Source organism: Sander lucioperca, chromosome 23 (assembly GCF_008315115.2).
Source record: "Sander lucioperca isolate FBNREF2018 chromosome 23, SLUC_FBN_1.2, whole genome shotgun sequence".
NCBI classification, from domain to species: domain Eukaryota; kingdom Metazoa; phylum Chordata; class Actinopteri; order Perciformes; family Percidae; genus Sander; species Sander lucioperca.
Genome location: NC_050195.1, coordinates 12,385,907 through 12,409,761, shown reverse-complemented (window position 1 = coordinate 12,409,761; position 23,855 = coordinate 12,385,907).

Here is a 23,855-nt window from a genome sequence, read left to right as displayed (position 1 = left end):
GGCCTTGGCGGCTCAACGGAATACAAAAGCCACAACACAACAGCAGAAGCCATAACACAAATGAATAAGCCACAAAACAACGGCAGAAACCACAACACTAATAAATAAGCCACAATAAGTCACAACACAACGACAGAAGTCACATGAATGAACGACTACCATTGCCAATGCAACCTGACGAAACGTAAAATTTATCCTTAGACTTCTGTCTTTTTCTGTTGTGTGTTTCGTTGAGCTGTCAGGGCCACCGTAGAAAAGTGTATTACCAAACAAAAACACTGGAATACTGGATTAGATAGTTAGGGCAACATCTGAACATCTAGGAACAAGACAGATAAAGTTATGGATACCTCAGCTTTGACCTGTTTTTATGAATTTTTTTTCACTGGAGTTGAATTTCAACATTTAGATACATGTTACACATCTTTACAAACACATTGGTGAAGAATTTGTTTGGTAAGCGCTAAGATCCTAGATGTTCAGATGATGCCCTAACTATCTGCTTAGTTTCTTTCTATAACTGACCGTCTAATATAAGGCTGAAAATCACCTCCTCAAAATGACATAATATGGGTAATTTATACATTTCCTGAATCTCAAGAGTCATGTCAGTATTCCAGTGTTTTTGTTTTGTGTCTCTGATAAAGCAGCCATGCTAGCGCTATGTAATTAGCTAAATGCAGTCTACCAGGGGCTAATACTATCTCAAACAAAATCTGAGTAAACATCACCAATGACATAGCCTACGTAAATATCGACAAATAACCCTTTGCGTTAGCTGAGTTCCCAAAAAATCCCTTTAGACTAACTTTATCCGATGTTAGCTAGCAATTAGCCAGAAGACCTACCACTGCTTGACTTGTAACTAGAGAAGTTAAGTGCTGTAGTGCTAATTAAAACTTAACAAAATGACATATATATATGGCAAAGCGTTACCTCTGAATTCCGTTTCAGAATCGCTTTATTCATGTTCTCTTCATTTGCAGGCTATATCTTTTTGCTGCTACAACAGGTTGATGGGATGATAGAAATTGGAAAACAAAATTGCGCCTTCTCTCCAGGGACATTGATACACATGCGCACTTCGGAATGCAAAGAATTTAAAATAGCCAAAATGTCTCAGTCCACTGAGCTAACCCCTTACCAAGCTCCTTTCATATTGGTCTGGATGTTTGCAGGTTCTATTAGTAGCAACACCTTCCAGAATCCTCAATGTTCTTTTAATGACTGATGCAGACAGTTTCATCCAGACAGAAATATCATAAGATCAATCTTATTTTTATGATTGCTGTTTGTCACAGTCTCACAGACTATCTTTAACCGTTGCCGCAGCAACAGAGGGTTTATATCGTATTAACATCTTTATTTGTATTCACATCTATTCTTTATTTAAGTAATTATAATTTTACATAAAGTGGTGTTTTTATATGTATGTCACTTGGATAAAAGTGTCTGTCCGCCAATTTTCTGGGCATGCGCAATGCGTTTGTTGTTACAGGGTATGATTATTAATGTATGCTATTCGTACCAGTGTATAAATTAGAAGTGGATGATATTCATACCCTGGCGTAGGCTACCCTATATTTACACAGTTATCCATACTACTCATGTATTACACCTTTTTGGAATATTGCTCTGTGGCCTAAATAAAATCGTTGCAGTGTCCAATATTTCGCACACTTCAGAGAGACATTGATACATACACTTGTGTGGTTCTCGATCTGGGGGGCGGGCCCGGACTTGCCCCCCATTATCCAATCCAAAATGAAAGAAACAAGACCACTTCACTGGGGAATCGACTCCTGGGCCATAGCTCACTGTTCTAACCACTCATCTAGCAGTTCCAGTGTAATGTAGTACAACCATTGACCACTTGGTGTCTTTAAGCCTCGGTTGCTAGGTAACCATACTGTATACAAAAAATAGGTACTAACTAACAAACTAACGGTTGTATGCTTTCACTGAAGACAGAAAGCGCAACTGTAGTATCCATTTTCCGCTAGAAATTCAAATGTTATAAACTTTAGAGACAAAACTTTCTTAATATGCCAGTTTCTGCTGTCAATGAAGATGAATGTCGGCCATGATTTCGGTGCACGCAAGCAATGTTTTTTTGTTGTTACGTCACAGGGTGTGAATAGCCTAGGCTATTCGTACCGGGGGTGCAAATAGACACTCTGCTAATGTAAATGGCTTGAAATATTCCAAAAACTCCATAACGTTAAGTCATTTCCTCTAACGCTAATTAGCTAATTAATGAACTTCCGGTTCAAGTGAGGATCAAATAAGAAAACTGAGATTCAGCCTATTATTCTTAAATCCTAAAATCCTGTCCAGTCCCTCCAGGAATTCGCAATTTCGTGATCGCAACAATGCACGTGAATTCAACCATGAATTCTGTGCAACTCTCAATTTTGACCAATAACCGTAGTTCATTCCATTCATGCTGCCTTCTTATTGTGGTGGTGCACGCGCTTAACTCTGAGTCAAACTACTCCGAGTTGATTGAACCAACTCGAATCAGCTGTTCTGGAACCGAAAACTCAGAGTTTCCCATCTCAGGGTAAATCAACTCAGATCAGGGTTATAGACTCGGTTTGTTAAACCTCTTTCCTGAAACGGGCCCCTGGGGCCTCATTTATAAATGTGGTGTACGCACAAAATAAGACATATGCCGCTCTCTATGCAAGAATTTGAATTTATAAAAAAGCTAACTTGACGGGAAAATGTGTGGTCCTTCACGGACACTCTGACCCAGGCGTACAAACAGAAACGGGTGAAATGAGAAATGGCGACACCGGCGGCAGATGGATAAAACACGTCAACAATCAAAATATTGCCCCTCATTAATAATATGAAGAATTCACAAAGCCATTATGTTAATTAATAGCCTACACAAACACCTGTTTGATCGATCTGCAGTGAAAAACAAACAAAATAAAACATCTAAATTCAAATGAAGATATATTTGCAAAAAGAAAACTCAAATATGTTCTGTAATTATATTGGCATGTTATGGAATTTATTCTCATAAATAATACGATAAACAAGACAAATAATGTTTACACTGATGCTGTTTTCGATGCTGGGGGAGCACGTCCTTTTAATATGGTCATCATATACAGTATCACAGTGTTTTATACAGTGTTTATTTTTATGTCTTTAGATCGTTTTATTTTTGTTTTTAAAAGTTTGTTTTATTGTAGGGCTAAATCATGTTTTAACCATTGTGAAAGGTGCAATATAAATAAAGTTTTACTAATGACATGCTCCTTGCGCAGAACTAGGCTATTTGATAGATAGATAGCCCTAATAGATACTGATTTTCGTGGGAAGTTGTGTTTAAAGGGTTATAAAATAGGGACCCTGAGCAGGTAGTGGAGGGTGGTCTACCACCATAACGAGGCTGCTGGGGGTTTAGATCACTCCCTCGGCCACAAGCGTGTCAAGTTCCTCACTCCAGTGTAAATTGTTGCTCCTTATTTAGGTTTAGTGGCACGGGGAGAGAGAAAAAGGCTCTAGAGAGCTGAAGAGATGTGACTGTTAGCCAGTCCTATTTACTTGAGAGTTTGGGGCACAACTACATTCACACAATCAAGTATCAGCTGCTCTCCATATGGGGCCCAAACAAAGGAACCACTGCTGTTCTTTATCAAAATGAGTTCGGATTCCATTTCCCAAAGGGAAAACAACACAATGAAGAGTCAGGAGGGTTAATGATACTTTTGAATAACTCTCCATGTGGGCCATTTGGGGTTGAATTTTTAGAAAAAAAGAGAGTGAAAAAGAAAGTGCTCTGTCAGTGATTCATTTTGAATATCAGTCACTGGTGCTTTAGCTTTTAAAAATGAATCAAGCAAAAGCACAATTAGAGGGCATTGTCATGCAAATGTGATGAGATGTATTGTTCTCTGTAAGAACACATGTTAAATCTAATTAAAGTGAACTCAAGGTTGTCTGCTCTGTTTTTTTGGAGGAAAGTGAGAGCAACACAGGTGACACACTAGAGAAATATACTTGTCCAGATATACACACAAAATAATAGCCTCTTGTCACTGTTTGTCTTTAAACCTTCAGTAAATATGATTAATTTATGCAGATGAGCCATTATCATGAAAAACACAGATAATGAGGGTCAAAGACCCAAACTGGTTGTGGTTTGCCTTCTGAGGTGGTAAATACACTGCTGTCAGGTATGGCTGTGGATAATTGTATCCAAATGCCTAAAATACAAGTCACTATTCAATGGAGGAAAGTAACTAAGTACATTTACTCAAGTACAGAACTTAAAAAGTAACTACCGTTTTTTTCAACCTGGACCCTATTTTCTATGTTTTTGTGTCTAAGTGACTGATGGTAACAACAATCTTTGAAATTGGTCCAGTATTAAGCAAGATCTCTGCAGTTTGCATCGGCGAAACTTGTGAGATTGTGTTATCGTTGCTAGCTAACTTGAAAAATTATCAAAGTGGATTTTATACTCGAGCACAGGTTTGAACCCTTTGGAGGAGAAACTGGAATTAAAACGCCTTGGTGCCCACCAGCCTCGGGATATTGTCATCATTGTCTCAAACTGCTGGTAAAAGTAACCACTGGCCCTGGTTCTGGTTCCACACAGGCTTCCGCAGGTCCACACACTCTCTGTGGTTGCTCTCCCTGGCTCTCCCTGGCTCTCCCTGGCTCTCCCTGGCTCTCCCTGGCTCTCCCTGGCTCTCCCTGGCTCTCCCTGGCTCTCCCTGGCCTCCACTGAAGCCCCACTCTCTGTCACTGGCTCGGCACAGCTATTTAACGCCTCCCCTGATGAGGGCTGAACAGCTTCAGCTGCGGGAGTGATGCAACATGCACACCTGAGGCCTGTTTCACAAAACCAAGATAAGGGATTAAGCTGGGATTTATCAGTTATCCTGGATGATTTAAGCCTTGACTCGTTTTCACTAAAGTGGAGGCACATAAATCACCATGGAGATTTATTCTGTGCAGCTAGCCTGCTCCCGACCAGGCTAACAGCCAGGATTTATTTAATCCTGGAGCCTTTTCTGATCACCCAGCAGTGGTTTTACCCTATTGTTATCAGCCTGGATTAAAATACAACAGGTGCATATTGCTGTTCATTTAAGTACTGTTATTATTTAAAGTTGTGACCATTATTTCTTTTTAATAATTATTCATGTGACAGTCATCGTTACTGTTATATTGCTGTATGCAGACTGCTGTTCATATTGTTGTTAGAAGTTTGATGAATATATTACTGCAGTTGTTGAGATAATTAGAAAAGGCTGATAACATTTCAAATGTGTTTTAAATGAAGTCTGTTACTAAGGGCAATACATACAATGCTGTACATTTCTATAGTTGACCAATGCACCTTGAATTATTTTAGTTGATTCATTTTTTTTTAAATTCTTTAACAATAAGGATCATGTTTGTTCTGCTTCCATGTGCATTGTATTTGGCATTGAGGATTGTACAATTTAAAGAACATACCCTAATTGTACAATCCTCCCAAATTATAGTCTTAGTTCACTGGACCAGTAACTATCTAGTGATGTAGGCTACTGTACATTCATGTTACAACAGGGAGAGGACACCCCAATGGTTTTTGAGCTGGAGGGAAAATAACTGATGAATATACTCTGTTCCATTCATGTTTACAGTGTACATGGAATTTATCACTTAATTATCTTTATAGTTTCTAGATTTTAGAATCACATTTCTTCAGTGTCTTTATTTTCTATGTTCATATATACAAGGGAGCAAGGCATATAATATGTAGAGAAAGAAACTCGTCCTCTATAAAAAATAAAAAATAAAAAACACGAGAAAAAGCGTGGCAGATAATAGCGGACCGACTGGATGATAGTCTAAAAATATACATTTATGAACTACTGCTCTTAACTGAAACCATTCAATGAGTCACTGTCATCTGCAAAAACGAACAGTTGTACACTCTGCATTAAAAGCGAGCAGTGGAAGTTAATATGACTTAGGAAATTTATATTTTAGCCCATGAGGGAGAGGGAGAAACAGAGCGAAAGATATTTATGCATCATATTCTAGTGTTGTAGAAAATTGATCTTCATGGTAAATTTCCTGAGTAACATTATCTTCTGCTTACTTTTAAGGCAAATAGTACAACTGTTAATTTGTGCAAATGATTAGTAGCCTAATGCTTGAATGGTATGATTATGACGGTTTCAATTCAGAGCAGTGGTCAGTTAATGTATATTTTTAGGCTACTAACTTACGCATTCAGTCGGTCTGCGATCGTCTGCTACGCTTTCTCTCGCTGTTTCATTACAGCGGCTGTGTTTTTTTTTCTTTTTATACAAATAATGTGTTTCACGTCATCATACTTCCACAAGAAGCTGCTGCTCACTCTGTATAAATTATGTACAATGTGTATTCTCCATTTTGGCATCAGTAAATCTGTGACCGACCTTGCGGTCTTTTGAGGAAAGCCGTGGACGCTCATCTATCTGAATTACTTCAGCCTGGCTCAACCTAGTCTCTCCTCCTCAGCCTGGCTTGGCCTTCGTGAAACGCAGCAAGCCAGGATGCACAGATTAGACTAGGTCAAGCCTCGCTTTATCAGTTATCCTGGATTTATATATTCTGCTTTTGTGAAACAGGCCCCTGGAGAGAGCGGCAAACAAAAGGAAAACACAAAACAAAACATGGCACGTACTGAACTCTTTCATTACTACCATGGCCCCTAAAAGCACCGTCATCTGGCGGTGCCTGTAGCTGGGCTTGCAGTCACCTGACTGCTAAACAACTGGCGCTGGTAGCCGCATCGCACATGTGTTCACGTTACAACACTGTCTGTTTTGTGGAGCCATGTGGTTTGTTGACATGTTAACAGTGAGATACAGAGTATTCTATTTTTACTGGTATTTAGTCCATCTTTTGAAATTGACAGGCAGTGTCTGACAACATTATGGAAAGGATTTCTAAGGAGGTCGACCTTTCTGTTATAAAGTTAGATACTTTTTTTAAATATCCGCGAAATTGCGTTCGCTAAACCCACCAGACTCTCAAATAAACAGTAATTTTAGCATCGTAAAATAGACTTTATTCAAAGTCAACAGAAACTAAATTAAACTATGAAAAGCCGTTTTCGGTAGTCTTTCCACTTTTCCAACCATCACAACTCCAGTTTGTGATGGTTGGAAAAGTGATTGTGATACAAGTTCCCAGCCTAGGCTAATTACAGTTTAAAACAGTTCTCAAACTGTGTTCAAGACTGTCTTATAGGTGCAGTTAGTGATTCTGGATGAAATTGTGCATGTTTAGGTGTATGTTTACATTAGTTAGCAAAAGCTGTTGTCCAACACCTTTTTATGGGGTACTCAAGAGAATATAGGGGAAGTCAATCATGGGGACATGGGGTTAGTTGAATTAATTAAAGTTTCGCTTACTGCACCTGTAACGTTTAATTGCTCTTGCAACTGGTCATTTTTCTATCTCTAACACGTGTTTTGTAACAGATTGTGCTGAGGGATTCAAAGCCTGTGACGCTCGAAAGCTGTACATGTACGTGTGTGGCAGGCACTGCCCTGTGCAACCACGTGGCAGCTCTTCTTTACCAAACCGCACATTATTCACAGCTGGAGCCCAAGGCCGTTCCACCGGTGCACAGCTGCACAGAGACAGAGCAGAGGTGGCACAAACCAAGAACCATGGTAACTCACCTTTTAAACATACGTTAACTTTTACTAAAACGTGTTTGGTTTCATTGCAGGGTGTTAAACCTGGTCTGGTGAACAAGATGGTGATCCTCTCAGCCCGACCAAAAGAAAGAAGGCTGGTAGAAGGAATCAGGTTTGTATTGTTACTGCATTATTGTATTGCTATTGCACCATCACTCTAGGTCTTTTTTTTAGTTGTCTTTACTGCTACTTCACTTCTACTTATGCTTTAGCATATAATAATTAGATTGTTGTTGTCTTCTTCACAGAAGCAACCTGTATAACGGAGTAACTTCCCCCTTGCCTGATCCTGCCACACTTAATGTCGGAGCAGTGTACCAGGACATTCCTGCTGATCTGGCTCCCATGATCACAACAATGTCAGTATCAAGTGATGTACCTCTGGTTGACTCCATGTTCGGGACAGTTCAGGAGGGAAGTGTGCTGTCCTATCTGTCGTGTTATTGGGCATAGATTCAAGCGACACATTGTAGAGCAACTGAACAGCATTTATTAATGCGTCATTCCACATAAAAAACACCTCCATTTACCTAACCCCCGAGCACCTACTAGTTCCGGTACTTCCTGTTGGGCCCTTCATAATAATACCCGATTACACCACATCCCCCTTTCTAGGAGATGAATGCAGACTTAAATGAACATTTACTGCATGAATGAAAAAAAAAATTTTTTTCTCTTTTACTTTTTACAACTTTTTGAACACTTTTTTTTTTATGTAACTCTTTTGTATTCACAAGTCCAGTCTTTGAGGTTTTACGACACATCTACCAAACCTGGTTCTGACAGGACCTGGGGAAGCTGCCTTTGGAGTCTTAACTGCAGACTCTGAACAGTTCGGTGTGAGCCTGGCGCCTTCCGTTGGTCTGACTGGTGTACTTGGAATTTGAACCCTTGGTGTGATTTCAGGCAAAGGCAATAGATGATGCCTATTTCTCCTGATGACTCCTGAAGGGCTCTCCATGATATATGAGCGGGGTGTAGAATGAGGTGAGATGACAGTCCCTTCACTCTTGGTGTCCGTGATCCACACCGGTTGTCCTGGTGAAAGTTGAGGAAGATCTCTCACACAATGTCTTTTGTTATACACTGTACTGTCCTTTAGTCTCCTCTCTCTCTCTCTCTTCACCACTGTTGCCTCATTTGGCAGGCTGGGAATGAGCAAAGAGGGAAGCTGAGGAACTGGCGTACGAAGTCTCCGTCCCATCAGTAGTTGTGCTGGGCTGTATCCATTAGCCAATGGGGTCGCTCTATAAGCTAAAAGTGCAAGATATGGGTCTTTTGGTTTCTTTAGTAGTCTTTTCACAGTTTGGACATGACGCTCAGCCTCAACATTGCTTTGAGCAAATCTTGGACTGCTGGTTACATGTCTGAAACCGTATGCTGCTGCAAAGTCTTTGAACAGCTGGCTTGAGAACTGAGGTCCATTGTCGCTGTAGAAAAGCTCTGGAATGCCATGTCTGGAAAAGATTGACTTTAGGTGTACTATAACATCTTCTGATCTCGTGGGCGTCAGTTTTGCTAACTCCACAAATCTGGAATAGTAGTCCACCACCAGAACATAGTTACTGTTGTCAAGAGTAAAAAGATCAGCTCCAACTTTTTGCCAAGGTCTTTCAGGGAGCTCACTGGGCATTAAAGGCTCCACTGCATTGGCACGTTCCTTAATGCATATGGTGCAGTTTTTTACAAGCTCATTGATTTGTCCACTCAGACCAGGCCACCACACTGTCTCTCTAGCTCTCTCTCTGCACCTAGACATTCCCTGATGTCCCTCATGTAGGGCTACGAGAACAGAGTTGCGCATAGTGGTAGGAATCACGAGTCTGGTGCCTTTCAGTAACAGTTCATCATGTACAGTTAGAGTGTCTCTGTGCGGCCAATATGCTTTGATTGGACCTGTGAGCTGGCTGTAATCTGGCCAGCCTCTCTGACACAAAGACATGACTTCAGAACATGTGTTGTCTGTCTTTAATTGTTCCTTCAGTTGTGTGATGTACGTTGAGCTAGCAGGTAGGCTTCTGATTATTACATCGACGTAGATGTTTGTGTCAGCCATTAGATCTGCTGCAGCTTTAGAATCTGAATCTTGCTCGACCGGTGCGCGTAACAGGGTGTCCGCTGTGAAGAGTGCTTTGCCTGGAGTGTGTGAGATGGAGTAACTGTACCTCATGAGCCTGAGTCGGAACCGCTGGATCCTAGGTGGAAGTTCGGTTAGGGCTTGTTGTCCCAGCAGACTAACAAGTGGCTTGTGGTCAGTTTCTAAGGAGAAGTGTCTCCCGATGAGGAAGTCTTTAAATCTTTCACATCCCCACGTTAATCCAAGCGCCTCCTTCTCCACCTGTGCATACCTCTGCTCTGTCTCAGTTAAGGAGCGTGAGGCGTTTGCTACAGCTCTCCACAGCTCACCTTCTTTTTGAAATAGGACTGCTCCGAGTCCGTAGGATGAGGCATCTGCCGACAGCTTAAGATCTTTGTTTGGATCATAGAGTGTGAGAACAGGCGTTGACGTCAGTTCACTTTTCAGCTGATCAAATGCTTTTTGTTGTGCATAGCTCCAAACCCACTGGTTTTTCTTTGAAAGCAGATCTCTTAGGGGCTTATCTTTTTCAGCCAGTCCTGGAATAAATTTACCTAACTGGTTGACCATCCCAAGAAAGCTGCGCACTTCGCTGACGTTTGACGGCTCTTTCATTGCTTTGACTGCTCTGATTCTGTCCGGGTCAGGTTGGACTCCCTCCGTAGACAAAATGTGTCCAAGGAACTTTACCTCATGCTTGCTTAAGTCACATTTCTCCATATTTAGTGTGACACTGACATTATGTTCTTGCTGATCCTTTCCCCAAATGAGGATGTCGTCCATGTGACAAACCACGCCTGGGAGCCCATTGAGAATCATTGACATTCTCCGCTGAAAATGTTCTGGGGCTGAGGCTATTCCAAAAGGAAGTCTGTTAAAATGGTAGCGTCCGAAAGGGGTAATGAACGTTGTATAATGTGCTGACTCTGGTGACAATGGGACCTGCCAAAAACCTCTGTTTGCATCTAACTTACTGAAGACGATAGCTCCAGCCAGGGATCTGTCTGGAAGTGTCTGTTCCACTGAAGGTCAGATGTACTTCTCTCTGCACACTGCTTCATTGAGGTGAGTGAGGTCCACACAAATGCGCACTGTCATTTTTGGTTGGCACTGGGACCATACCTGAGCACCATTCAGTTGGCTCTTCAACTCTGCTGATTACTCCCATGGACTCCATTTTTTCCAGTTCCTGTTTCACTTTTCCCAACAAAGGAATAGGGACACGTCTTGGTGTGGCCAGGGAAAAAGGAACAGCGTCAGGTTTCAGCTTAATAGTGTAAGGTTGCTGCATTAACCCCAAACCCTGACACAGCTTTGGGTATTTCTCATTTAACACTTTCATGTCTATGCTATCTGCTCTAGACACAAGGTTTAGCTTGACACTTGCTGGCCTGCTCAACAGCGCTATGTGCAAATCTTTGATAACATACACGTTTTCTTCTATTTCTTCTTCACCTTTGCACAATGTTTCTCTGCACATACCCAATACATGGAGAGGAGTGCCCCCAGGTCCAAACAATGGTCTGTCTGGTTTGCATAACTCTGTCTCATTTTGGTTTATACAGTAGTACATCTGGGCTGGGATCACTGAAACGTCAGCTCCAGTGTCTATCTTAAATCTGACCATGTGGTTTCTGATTGTAAGATCTGCATACCAAGGATCTGAACCTGCGTCTACAGAACCAAGGAACATGGGTGTGTCCTTATATTTCTCTGTCTCTATCACATGCACAGATTTAACAGACTTACACACCTTACTGTAATGTCCTCTTTTACCACAAGTATGACAGGTCACATCTTTTGCTGGACACTGAACTTTAGCATGTGCAGGGGTTTTACCACATCTGTAGCAGGATCTCTCATTTGGTGTTTTGGACTTTGTTGTGTATTTTGGCTGAGTTGGGGACTTGCATTTTGGATACTGTGGTTTTGGATGCTGTTGTTTTCTGTATTTCACTGACACAGCATCAATGTCCATGTTGTTCTCTCCTCTAATGTCTGTTTGTTGTCTTTTTATGACTTCTGACTACCGGGCTTGATTTACTGCCTTTTCCAGCGTCAAATCCTTGTCCATTTGTAATCTCTCAGCTAAACTAGTGTCTCTGAGTCCCACGACGAGGCGATCTCTTATTAACTCATCGTAGTGCACCGTAGTTGCAGTTTTCAGCCAAAGCATAAAGCGCGGTGACAAACGAGTCAACAGTCTCATTAGTTAGCTGTACTCTTTGATTAAACCGGGCTCTTTCATAGATAATGTTTTTCCTGGGCACAAAATATATGTCCAAAGTGTCTTTTACCGCTTGATACTGTTGTCTCTGCACGTCCGATAAAGCTTGACCTCGAAGAATGTCGTCCGCTTCATCCCCCATACAGTAGATGAGCGTGTTTACCTGTTAGCCTCTGATCTAAGATGCAGATTGCTGGCTAGACGGAATCTTTCAAATCTCCGTATCCACTTTTCCCATTGCTGAGGCTTAGAAAAATCAAATGCTTCGGGAGGCTGAATGGTGAATGTGGCGTTCGGGGGTGGGTTTGCGTTAGCATTGTTGCCGCTGTTTACCTGTAGCTGGGGCGGTAGCCTGCGAGGCTGTGTATGCGGTGCGCTTGCTCCCACTTCCTCTGTATCCGACATTATTTTCTCCCGATAAAATCTCTTTTTCACTCCCAGAACAGCTTACTTTCACTCCCCGGCGATTAAGCTCTTACTGCCGCCCGACTTCTGACACCATGTCGTGTTATTGGGCATAGATTCAAGCGACACATTGTAGAGCAACTGAACAGCATTTATTAATGCGTCATTCCACATAAAAAATACCTCCATTTACCTAACCCCCGAGCACCTACTAGTTCCGGTACTTCCTGTTGGGCCCTTCATAATAAAACCCGATTACACCACACTATCAGATGCCTACAAAGGTAGTACCCCAAACCTTTCCACATAGAGATGCTCCTTCACCCCCACAGCTGCCACTCTGTGATTACAGACTTGGGCCATCAAACTGTGCTTTTGTCTACACTGAATAGCAACATCACCACATGGCATCCCTCGAAACATCACTAGAGATGGCACACCAAATCGAAATCTCTACTAAAGAGCAGAGTACCTGCACTGAGTGGCACCAACTTAGGCACCCCCGCATCACCACTCGACCAGATTTAGAGAGGTTTGTCACACAAAGGCACAAACATCTGCTGAAAATCTGGCCAAACGGCTTCTCAGACCTTGCCATCAGACAGCTGACATGAGGAGGGGGCTTGAAATGGAATGTACAGCAATAGAGGAGTACTGCAGACTAAGGGAAGTAAACCACTATCAGTGTGGGTTCCTTATCCATCCTAATGCCCCATGGATGGGCTCATCCCCTGATGGGATGGTCTATGACCCCAAGAGCCAGCCTGTCTTTGGACTTGTTGAAGTTAAGTGCCCAAACGTAGCAAGCTATGTGGACTGTCCATACTTTGCACTCCGTGACGGAACACCAACTTTGAGGAAAACCCATCCTTACTTCTGGCAGATACAGGGCCAGATGCTGATTTCTGGATGTGAGTGGTGTGATTTTGTTGTTTACACACAGGAGGACATGTTCGTAGAAAGGATTCCCCGTGACAATGAAATCACTGACATCATCAAAGAGAGGGTTGATTACTTTTTTTCTATGTTTACCTTAGCACTTTCTTGTGTAGCAAAGAGTGAGATGCAATGTTGCACTATTTTGCATGTTATGCATTTTTTGAATTTAATGATCATATTTAAAGAACACATGAACATGAGTTTAATAATAAATTACTGACTAATAAAAAGATGACTAGAATTTAAATAATTTGGTGTGATGGTATTTTTGCTACTGTTGCAGAAGGTCACAACTACTTAATAGTAAGACATGAAATTGGTGCATTAAAGTAATGAAGAAGCACTCAAAACAAGTTGACCATCTTCAAATAATTTTTTGTAATGACGTGCCTCTTAGAACATGACAAAAAGCAAAGGGACACAGTTTTAGACAGTAATAATAATAATAATAATTTATTTATTTAACAACCAACATGTTTCTTTTCCCTGGTAAAATAAAGGATAAATACCTCCAGCTTTAGCTGTTTTTGCAATTCATTTCTACCCATGGCTCAGGCTTCAGGCTTCTTAACCCATGCTTTTACAAGAAGCCCATTTTCATAATTGGTGAGGAGACACGCAACAGTATAGAGTTGGTTGATGCTCCCAAAAAGCCGTAGAGGGATTTCAGTGTCAAAAAATTTGTGCTCTTTCACTCAATGAATGAGTCGCTCCACATGCACCCTAAGACGTGCTATAGCCTGGGTCTCTCCAACTTCAGCAGCAGACCTTTGAGACCGCGCAGCGAGGAATGCTGGCCTGTAAATATTGCACGGTGCAATGTCTTCGAACAGAAAACCTCGATCTACCATGACAGCCATGTCAGGTTTTAAGAGGTTGATGATACCAGAATCCTTTGTGATCTGCTTATCGCTTATGGAGCCGGCATAGAGAGCAGAAACAAATGTCACTGCTCCATGTGGAGCAATCCCAATTAGCCAGGTGGGGATCACGTCAAATGATGATTCAAATAGTACTTGTGCAAGAGAGGGTCATTAGTCAGGTTCTAAAAGCTGACAAGAAATCAAGGCACTTGGTTTTTAGCTGGCAAGATGTGGATGTCCTAGAGGCTGTCAACAAGGTGTTGAGCCCACTCCAGGACTTCACAGATGCCTTGTCAGGAGAACAATATGTGAAGGATGTAAAGGACGAAGGATTTGAAGAGAAACATTCTAGCCTACTTGAATGACAACTATTACGATCAGGTCACAGATGACCTGCTTGACATTGCGTCTCTTCTTGATCCACAGTTTAGAACAAAGTATATGGATAAAGAAAAGGTGGAGCAGATTTTATCCAGAGCAGTGGAAGAGATAGTGTCACTAATAAAGGCTCAACAGGACACTCTCTCACGGGCTGCAGACTGGTTCAGCAGCAGGAGCAGAGCCTGTTTCTCCTCCTGAGAAAAAAAGAAAAAATCTTTTTCAAAAGGCAGAGCACCAGCAGCAGCACACTGTCAGAAGAGGAAAGCATCAGAACGGAGCTGACAGTCTACTTACAGACCACAGAGGTTCACAGTGATGCAGACCCTTTAGACTGGTGGAGATGCCATCAGACAAATTTCCCTCGCATTGGCAAGCTAGCTCAGCAGTATTTATGCATCCCTGCCACCAGTGCTCCATCTGAGAGAGTGTTCAGCACTGATGGCAACATTGTCACTTGCCACAGGGCCACACTCAAATCAGACGCTGTGGACTGTCTGGTTTTCCTGGCTCAAAATTTGTAAATGTTGAAATGTGTGATTATTGTTTCTATTATACAGGATAATGCTGAGCCAAGTTGCATTTATATTTCTTGTATATGTTCAATACTGATTTAGAAGAAACGCTTTTGAAGGAAGTAAATGCAAGTTGCATAGTTTTGTTTTACTATTTATGTGTATATAGACCTCAAAGCAATGCAGGTTTTCTTTTTAGATTTACTTGAATACATGTGTAATGTACCTGGGCTTGAACTAATGCAAGTTGCACACCTTTTTGTATTTATTATGTAAGTTGCCTTTGCATGCTGTTCAGTTCACGTTGTTTTACTATTTATTCGAATGTGAATATACCTCAAAGCCCATATTAATGCAAATTGTCTCTTCACTAAGTCACACTTGTTTTACAGTATATTTCCTTATAGATTTACTTGAATACTGTGTAATGTACCTGGGCTTGAACTTGAAGCAAAAGTATAATTATTGCAAGTTGTACTACTTTTTGTATTGGTTTTATAAAAGATGTTTGTGAAATTTGCACAGTAAAAGTTCTGTATTTTGACTGCAATTGTCTTTGCATTCTGATTCCTCACTTCATTAGAATCATGAGTGGCTCTTCTTTGTAAACAGCATCATTTTTGGGGCCATGCATGTATTACTACTAGTGTGGAATTATTCTACAATATTCACTCATCATGACAGTAAAATAGACCATCCTAAGTCAATATACTGCAGTAATTCCTCTCTCAACCAGAAGAAAATGCTGTGAACACCTGATTATGCATGAAAAAAAATATCGTCATATACCGTGAAACTGTTAGAATTTTGAAAAATACCGTGATATACATTTTTGGTCATACCGCCCAGCACTACTCTGACTGTTGTTTGTGCATATGCACCAAACAAAATCTCAGAGTATTCGGCCTTCTTGGAGACGTTGTATGGAGTCCTGAATGGGGCTCCAGTGAGGGACTCCATAGTTCTGCTGGGGGACTTCAACGCGTATGTAGGCAATGATGGAGACACCTGGAGAGGCGTGATTGGGAGGAACGGCCTCCCAATCACGTCAAGTGGTCGTTCGTTGTTGGACTTCTGTGCTAGTCAACACGAACACCATGTTTGAACATAGGGATGTTCATAAGTGTACCTGGTACCAGAGCACCCTAGGCTGAAGGTCAATGATCGATTTTATAATCTTATCATCTGATCTGAGGCCGTATGTTTTGGACACTCAGGTGAAGAAAGGGGTGGAGCTGTCAACCGATCACCATCTGGTGGTGAGTTGGGTCAGGGGTTGGGGGAAGACTCTGGACGGACCTGGTAAGCCCAAACTTCCATTTACCTAATTCTGTCTAATTACTTTTAATTGCCTCTCGCATCCACTTGTGTGGCTAATGTACTTTTAAATAACTGTATAACTCAGTCAACATTGATTTAAGTGATGTTTTTGCTATATATATATATATATATATATATATATACATATATATATATATATATATATATATATATATATAAATAAACTTAGCACAAAAAGTAAAGAAATTTATGTTTGGTAGATTATTTCTCTGTGGTAACAATGCTTTTTGGCAATACATCTTATACTGTTGGAAAGCCTGTTTAGTTCCCTTTCAAATGGTGCCCCATGTGTAAGGAACATGCATTTTTGGGATGAGCAGCAGCGCTGAGTATGTGGGTTGCGCCCATGAAAAATTTGCCAAATCTTCTCTGCCAATGCCAAACAGCTTATTCTGCCATTAACTCGTTTGGTGTTTGGTGGATTGGATGATTGAAGTTTGAAGAAACAAGATATATTGGCAATTGAACAATTTATTCATTTCACAGGAGCCTCAGTAGCGTGTGGAAGAACCATACACAGCCACAACAGCCTGGCACCTCCTCCTCATGCTGGTCACCAGCCTGGTCACACACTGCTGTGGGATGGCATCCCATTCTTCAACCAGCATTTGTCGCAAGTCAGCCAACGTGGTTGTGTTGGTCACTCTGGCACGAACAGCACGCCCAAGCTGTTCCCACAAGTGTTCAATTCAATTCAAATCAATTTTATTTATAGTATCAAATCATAACAAGAGTTATCTCGAGACACTTTACAGATAGAGTAGGTCTAGACCACACTCTATAATTTATGAAGCCCCAACAATTCAAGTAGTTCCCCCAAGAGCAAGCATTCAGTGCGACAGTGGCGAGGAAAAACTCCCTTTTGGGAAGAAACCTCGGCCTGACATGATTTCCATGTTGGATGTTGAAGATTGAGAACAAGGCTTTCAAACAAGTTATAATTTAGTTTAGGTTTAGGATTAATTAACAGGCTTGAGTCAAATATGGCTGCAACTCCCCCTCCTCAGCCTGAGTCTCTAGGAATTTGAGTATTATTATGACTGGGAGGAGTGGCTTCATTTAGACTAACATATTCTTCATGGCCCAGCCAGGTTTCGGTAAGACAGAATAGATCAATTTGATCATCTGATATCAAATTGTTAACCAATATTGCTTTAGATGACAGAGATCTAATATTTAATAGTCCACATCTAATTTTCCTATTCTGTTCTATCATTGCAGTGGTTGTTTTAATTCCAATTAGGTTGTTAAGTATAGCTCCTCTTTTGTTTACATTTGATTTAACTGATCTGAGTCTGGGGACAGAGACCATGGTTATTAGATTATGAGTGGGCGACAGCTCCAACGGAAGCCCAGAGGAGTGCATTGCACTGCACCTCTGATTACTAATATCAAACTTGGGTTGAGGTCAGGACTGCTGGTTGAAGAATGGAATGCCATCCCACAGCAGTGTGTGACCAGGCTGGTCCAATTGCCAATATGTCTTGTTTCTTCAAACTTAAAAGGGAGGGGGGTTAGGGGTCAAAGGACTTAATGAAAAGAAATGTTTTGAGTTGCTTTTTGAACATGGGCAGGGATGGGGCAGAGCAGACGTGGAGTGGCAGACTGTTCCAGAGTGTGGGAGCATTGGCAGAGAAAGCCCTGTCCCCAAAAGTCCACAACCTGGGTATCCAGCAGGTCCTTGTCAGAGGACCACAGGGAACGTGACTGAGTGTAGGGGTGGAGGAGATCTGTGAGGTATTGTGGTGAGAGTCCATGGAGAGATTTGTAGGTGAGCAGGAGGATCTTGTAGGTGATGCGTGACTTGACTGGAGCTGTTGGAGGATGGGAGTGATATGCTGTCAGGGCTTGGTGTGAGTTAGAACCCTGGCAGCAGAGTTCTGGACATACTGGAGTCTGCTAAGGGTCTTGGTGGGCGGTCCAGACAGGACAGCATTGCAGTAGTCCAGACGGGAGGTGATGAAGGCATGGATGAGTGTCTCAGTTACTGAATGTGTGAGTGAAGGCCGGAGTCTTGAAATGTTTCTGGTGTGGTAGAAGGCGGACTTAGTGATGTTTTTGATGTGGGACCGGAAGGAGAGAGTGGAGTCCAGGATGACGCCCAGGTTGCGCACCTCAATGCTTTTTGGCAATAAATCTTATACCGTTGGAAAGCCTGTTTAGCTCCCTTTCAAATGGTGCCCCATTTGTAAGGAACATGCATTTGTGGGATGAGCAGCAGCACTGAGTATGTGGGCCCATGAAAAATTTGCCAAATCTTCTCTGCAACCCACTGCTGCTGTTCATCCCACAAATGCATGTTCCTTACAAATGGGGCACCATTTGAAAGAGAACTAAACAGGCTTTCCAACAGTATAAGATTTATTGCCAAAGAGCTTTGTTACTACAGATAAATAATCTACCAAACACAAATGTCCTTACTTTTTGTGCTAAGTATATATATATATATATATATATATATATATATATATATATATATATATTAGGGCCGTCAAACGATTATTTTTTTTTTTATCGCGATTAATTGCTGAAGTTCTATAGTTAATCGTGATTAATCACATATTTTATCACATGATTAAAATTCTATTATTTTGCATTTCAGAACAGTTTTTAAGTACATATTAACAATCGAAAGCAATTTTTACCAGTGTATCTTGATTGGGAATCAAATGAATGCAAAGAATGTTACTTTATGAACTTGATTTTAAGATTTGTAATTATTTATTTACTGTGTAAACAAAAGAAAAATGTGTGAATCTGTCATTATTGCACAATTCCTCCAAGTACCTAACTAAAAACTAAAAATCCCTATCCTTACTCGAGTCAATATAGTGTTTATTAACTCCTAAATGTTGATTACTCACTGAAGTCCAGTGATCACCGGTTAATGAGCAGCTCGTTTCTGCACAAGTCCGCCCATCTCCACTCTTACCCGGCGACAGAGAAACAGGCTGGATAGTCCGGTACACTGCTGTTTCCACAACAACAACACACAGCAGTCTCTGAACTCGCGTTGGGAGTTTCATTGAAGTTGGATGTAGTCCAGTTTTTGTCTAATGAGCGGACACTTGCAAGCAGGATTGATGGAACAGGTGGCCGGCTAGCGTTAGCTTTCCACCTAGCTAGGTTATACTCCAGCCCTCGTTCGCGTTTCACCGCTGAGGATGTCCCCCCGTGATCGCCGCTACGGCCGCTGCAGCTGCTCGCTCCGGCTGCCGCAGCTGCTGCTGCAGCTCGCTCCGGCCACCGCTGCTGCCCGCTGGTCAAACTAACCTGTACGGCGGGCCATAGCAACCTCTTATTTCCGAACATTCATCTCTCACCCGCCCCCCGAGGGCCGGTGGTCTAGCATCACGTTAACTGTACTACTATGCTTAGCTCCGTAGGTGGTAGCTCAAGCTTGACGTGCTTCGGTGATATTTTAATTCGGCTTTACACAATGTGCATATGGCTTTCGACTTGTCTACGAGCCGTCCGGGAGTTTTGGAAAATAAAAAGCTCCATTCAGGATTTCATTCCTGCTGCAGCCTACAGCAGCAGGATGTGTTATGAGGAAGTGGCAGCTTGATGATAAGTAATGGTGCTGCAAAGGGTCAAAATAGTAGCCTGTTAGGCACCACGCAAAGCCGAGGGAAGTGTAAAATAAATTACAAAATTCCGGCATGCGATTAAAAAAAATGAATCGCATTGCGTCGGCCCTTAATCGCATTGCGATTAACGCGTTAACGCTGACAGCCCTAATATATATATATATATATATATATATATATATATATATATATATAAATAAATAATACACACATACAAGATACATCAGTACAACTGCAGTCAATTTACCATCTATAAAACATCAACAAACAATAAATGGGCTATACAGTGAGAGAACAGGCAAATTAAAATCCATTTGGATTCTGCTGCAGGAGTGGTTTGAGAAGCCTAATTTCTTGCATCACATTTTAAAACTATTTTGGAATGAAACTGGGTCACCACTGGAGTCCATAGACTACCATGTTATTCTTTCATTTTTGAGGAGTTTGTGAATATGGGTACTGTTATACTGTATCTCCAGTGGGCAAATGTCAGAGGAGTTACACCTGCTATGCTATGTGTAAAGCATAAGGTGTTCGAACAAACCCTGAAGCTAGTGTCCATAACAACAGAGACAGGCTTGTCATCCAGGGCTGCAAACTGACAGGTCTTCCATAAAGCCACTTCACCAGGCCTAGGTGGTAAATCAAGTAGAGATGTGCTGAATCATTGTCATAATAGTGAGCCTTTGTACCACAAACGTATATCACTTGAATCAATGTTGACTGAGTTTTATATATATATATATATATATATATATATATATATATATATATATATATATATATTAGGGGTGCACGATATTGAAAAAAATTTGATATTGCGATATCGATAATGAATATTGCGATATCAATATTAATTTCGATATTTTTAAACATATGTAAAATTACCAAAGTTATGGGAAAACGCATCAAAATAGATTTATAACAAATAAAAAAAGTTTTCTTACAACACAAGGTTTATTTCAACTGATGGTCATATTGGACTGGTCCAACATGTGTCTATAGAACAGGACATGTTGTACTGGTTGGACAGTATAAAATAAATAAATAAAGAGCATGTCTATAGAACAGGGCATGTTGTACTGGTTGTATATACACTACAGTATAAAAAAACAATGCAATGCACATCTGTTGGCTTAAAACCAAAGTATTTCCAAGCTACCGAGGAGGAGGCATTACCCTACAGTCACATTAGCTACAAGAGACAGCTACCATTCTTTTTCAAAGCGACTGCCAATCAGAGTGAAGGCAGCGTGAGGGCAGCGTGACGTATGTCAGTGGCTCAAGTCAAAGAAAATAATTCAAGATGGCGGAAAACGCTTCAGGACATCGTATTTATGTATATATCTGATATGTTTGGCATTTAATCTCATATTGTGTTACTTTTATCGAGAAATAAATACTTTTAAATCCAAAAACATTGTTCTTGTGACTTAACAATGCCTCTGAAGTAACTTTTAAGACGTGGTTTAAGGTCGCACCGGAGAATTTCTGTTTACTGTTGCCAAGCAACCGGGGGTAGGCTAGGCAGGTTTCCTTTCAATCTCTGTTATTTCGTCGTCTTCCAGAGCAACACTCATTTTCTTACTTTTGTGTTCTTTTTGCTCCACTCTTCGCTCTCTCTTTAGGTCCTATCTTTTCTTTTGCTTTGTTTTATGGTTCTGCGGAGGCTCCATGCAGCTGATGTTTATACGTGCTCTGGTGTGTGGTAGAGCGAGGTAGAAGTGAGAGAGTGACGGCGATTTTCTTCGGAGCGAGTAGTGACTCTAGAGTCTTAGTGAGAGAAACAAAGTGTCTCCCCTGTTCTTTCTGACCACGGTGGGAAATCTGGAGCAGGAAAAGTTAAACCTCTCCTTGATTTCATATTGTTTATGGAGAAGGAGAACCAAGAAATGAGTCGGGGGAAATACAACGCTACCAAGTGATGTGTATTTTTCGAGAGGTGTAACACAACGTTCTATTGAGTTTCGCCTTTTGTTGCTTCTATACTCTTTGGGTACATGTCGGGCGGGATGCATCGCAAACAAAATATCGCGTAATTATCGCGAGACTTTCGGTATAATATCGTGCAACGTGATATCGCGATAACGATATTGAGTCGAAATATTGTGCACCCCTAATATATATATATATATATATATATATATATATATATATATATATATATATATATATATATATATATATATAAAGTTATATAAAAAAGTTATATAAAATCAGCTATTACGCTCAGAAAGTGGCTTTAAGAGGCATAGATTAAACATAATTAGACAGATTTGGGAAATATGTAATCTCTGACCAGTCTCAAGACCACTTTTTAAAGTTCTTAACCTTGTCTCGGAATCAACTACATTTTAACACGGTCTTAACTAGATGGCAGACAAAGCGGACTCAGGATTTTATTTCAATACCGGTCAAGACCACCACTGCGGGAATATCACTAAATTGTCTGGGCATTGGCTGATTTTTTTGTTAACATCATTACTATGATTGCATGTGCAACTTCCTGCTTCAAATGCAACCAATAACTTGACTCATTTCAAATTTGTGTCAGTGTTAATTCACACACTCCAAAAAAGTTAACAGGGAAAGTAAAAATAAATCGCTATTTTGTAACCACTAAAAAGGCTCAAAATATCACCAAACTTCAACGGTAGCATAATGAGGGTCCCTACATGTTAACCGAAGCATTGAGAACTTTGTAAGTGTACAGACAGTTTATTGAACGAAGAGCTGCGGGAGCTCCGTGAAAGGGCTACGAGACAGAGAGAGATATGCTGCAACAGAGCCTCGTTCTTTGGAAAACCAGTCATGACTTACAGCTGGCGATTCAAACTAAAATCAAAAGCAATTTGCTCAATATATCTGAAATAATCGCACTGATGTAAAACATAACTTGTCTAGTGTACTTACTAGGTGGATAACTGTCCATCTGGTCCCTCCGGTCTGGGTCGCCGTCCCCAATTTATTTTCGGGACATGGAAAAAAGTTTCAAGTACAGCCCTGTTTATCAGAGAGGGGAAATCTTCAGACTGTACAAAACACACTTGGGTGTCGCGACGCAACAGGTCCCACTCCGTGCAACACAGACACTCCTGTTCGGTGGCCATAGCTTCACAATGTCCGCAGGTACACCACCAGTTTCCCCAAGTACGAGGCTCTGTTGAGGCATAGCTCTCTCTCTCTCTCGTAGCCCTTTCACGGAGCTCCCGCATCTCTTCGTTCAATAAACTGTCTGTACACTTACAAAGTTCTCAATGCTTCGGTTAACATGTAGGGACCCTCATTATGCTACCGTTGAAGTTTGGTGATAGTGTGAGCCTTTTTAGTGGTATAAATAGTGATTTGTTTTTACTTTCCCTGTGCCCCGAATACTAGCGTTGTAAGCTAATCAGCGGTCCATGCTAGCTTCTTTCAAGCTACAAACACATTCGATTAGCATGAAAACATGTCCCAGAGAACGACAGAGTGGGTACACATCTGTTAATAACCCCTAGGTTTGTTTTGCGCTGGAATTGTCCTTTAAGCCCCCAGCGTCTCCTTCCAGGCAGCGATGCCGGGAAGGAGACGTTGCTAGCTTAAAACACCATCGAGCCTGCTGTGGTGATAAGTCTGGCTATGCAAGACTACGTGGATCGTAAAACATGGGAAAGAAATGTTGAATAAAGATAGTTAAATTTCAGCTCTTTAGTGTTTGTTTGTATTTGTTTTCTCATAGAAAACAAAGGAACATTCACACACATAAAATTCACCTCTGCATCAAGACATTTCTCATGAAACACATATACATACACTTATGGGAATGTGGATC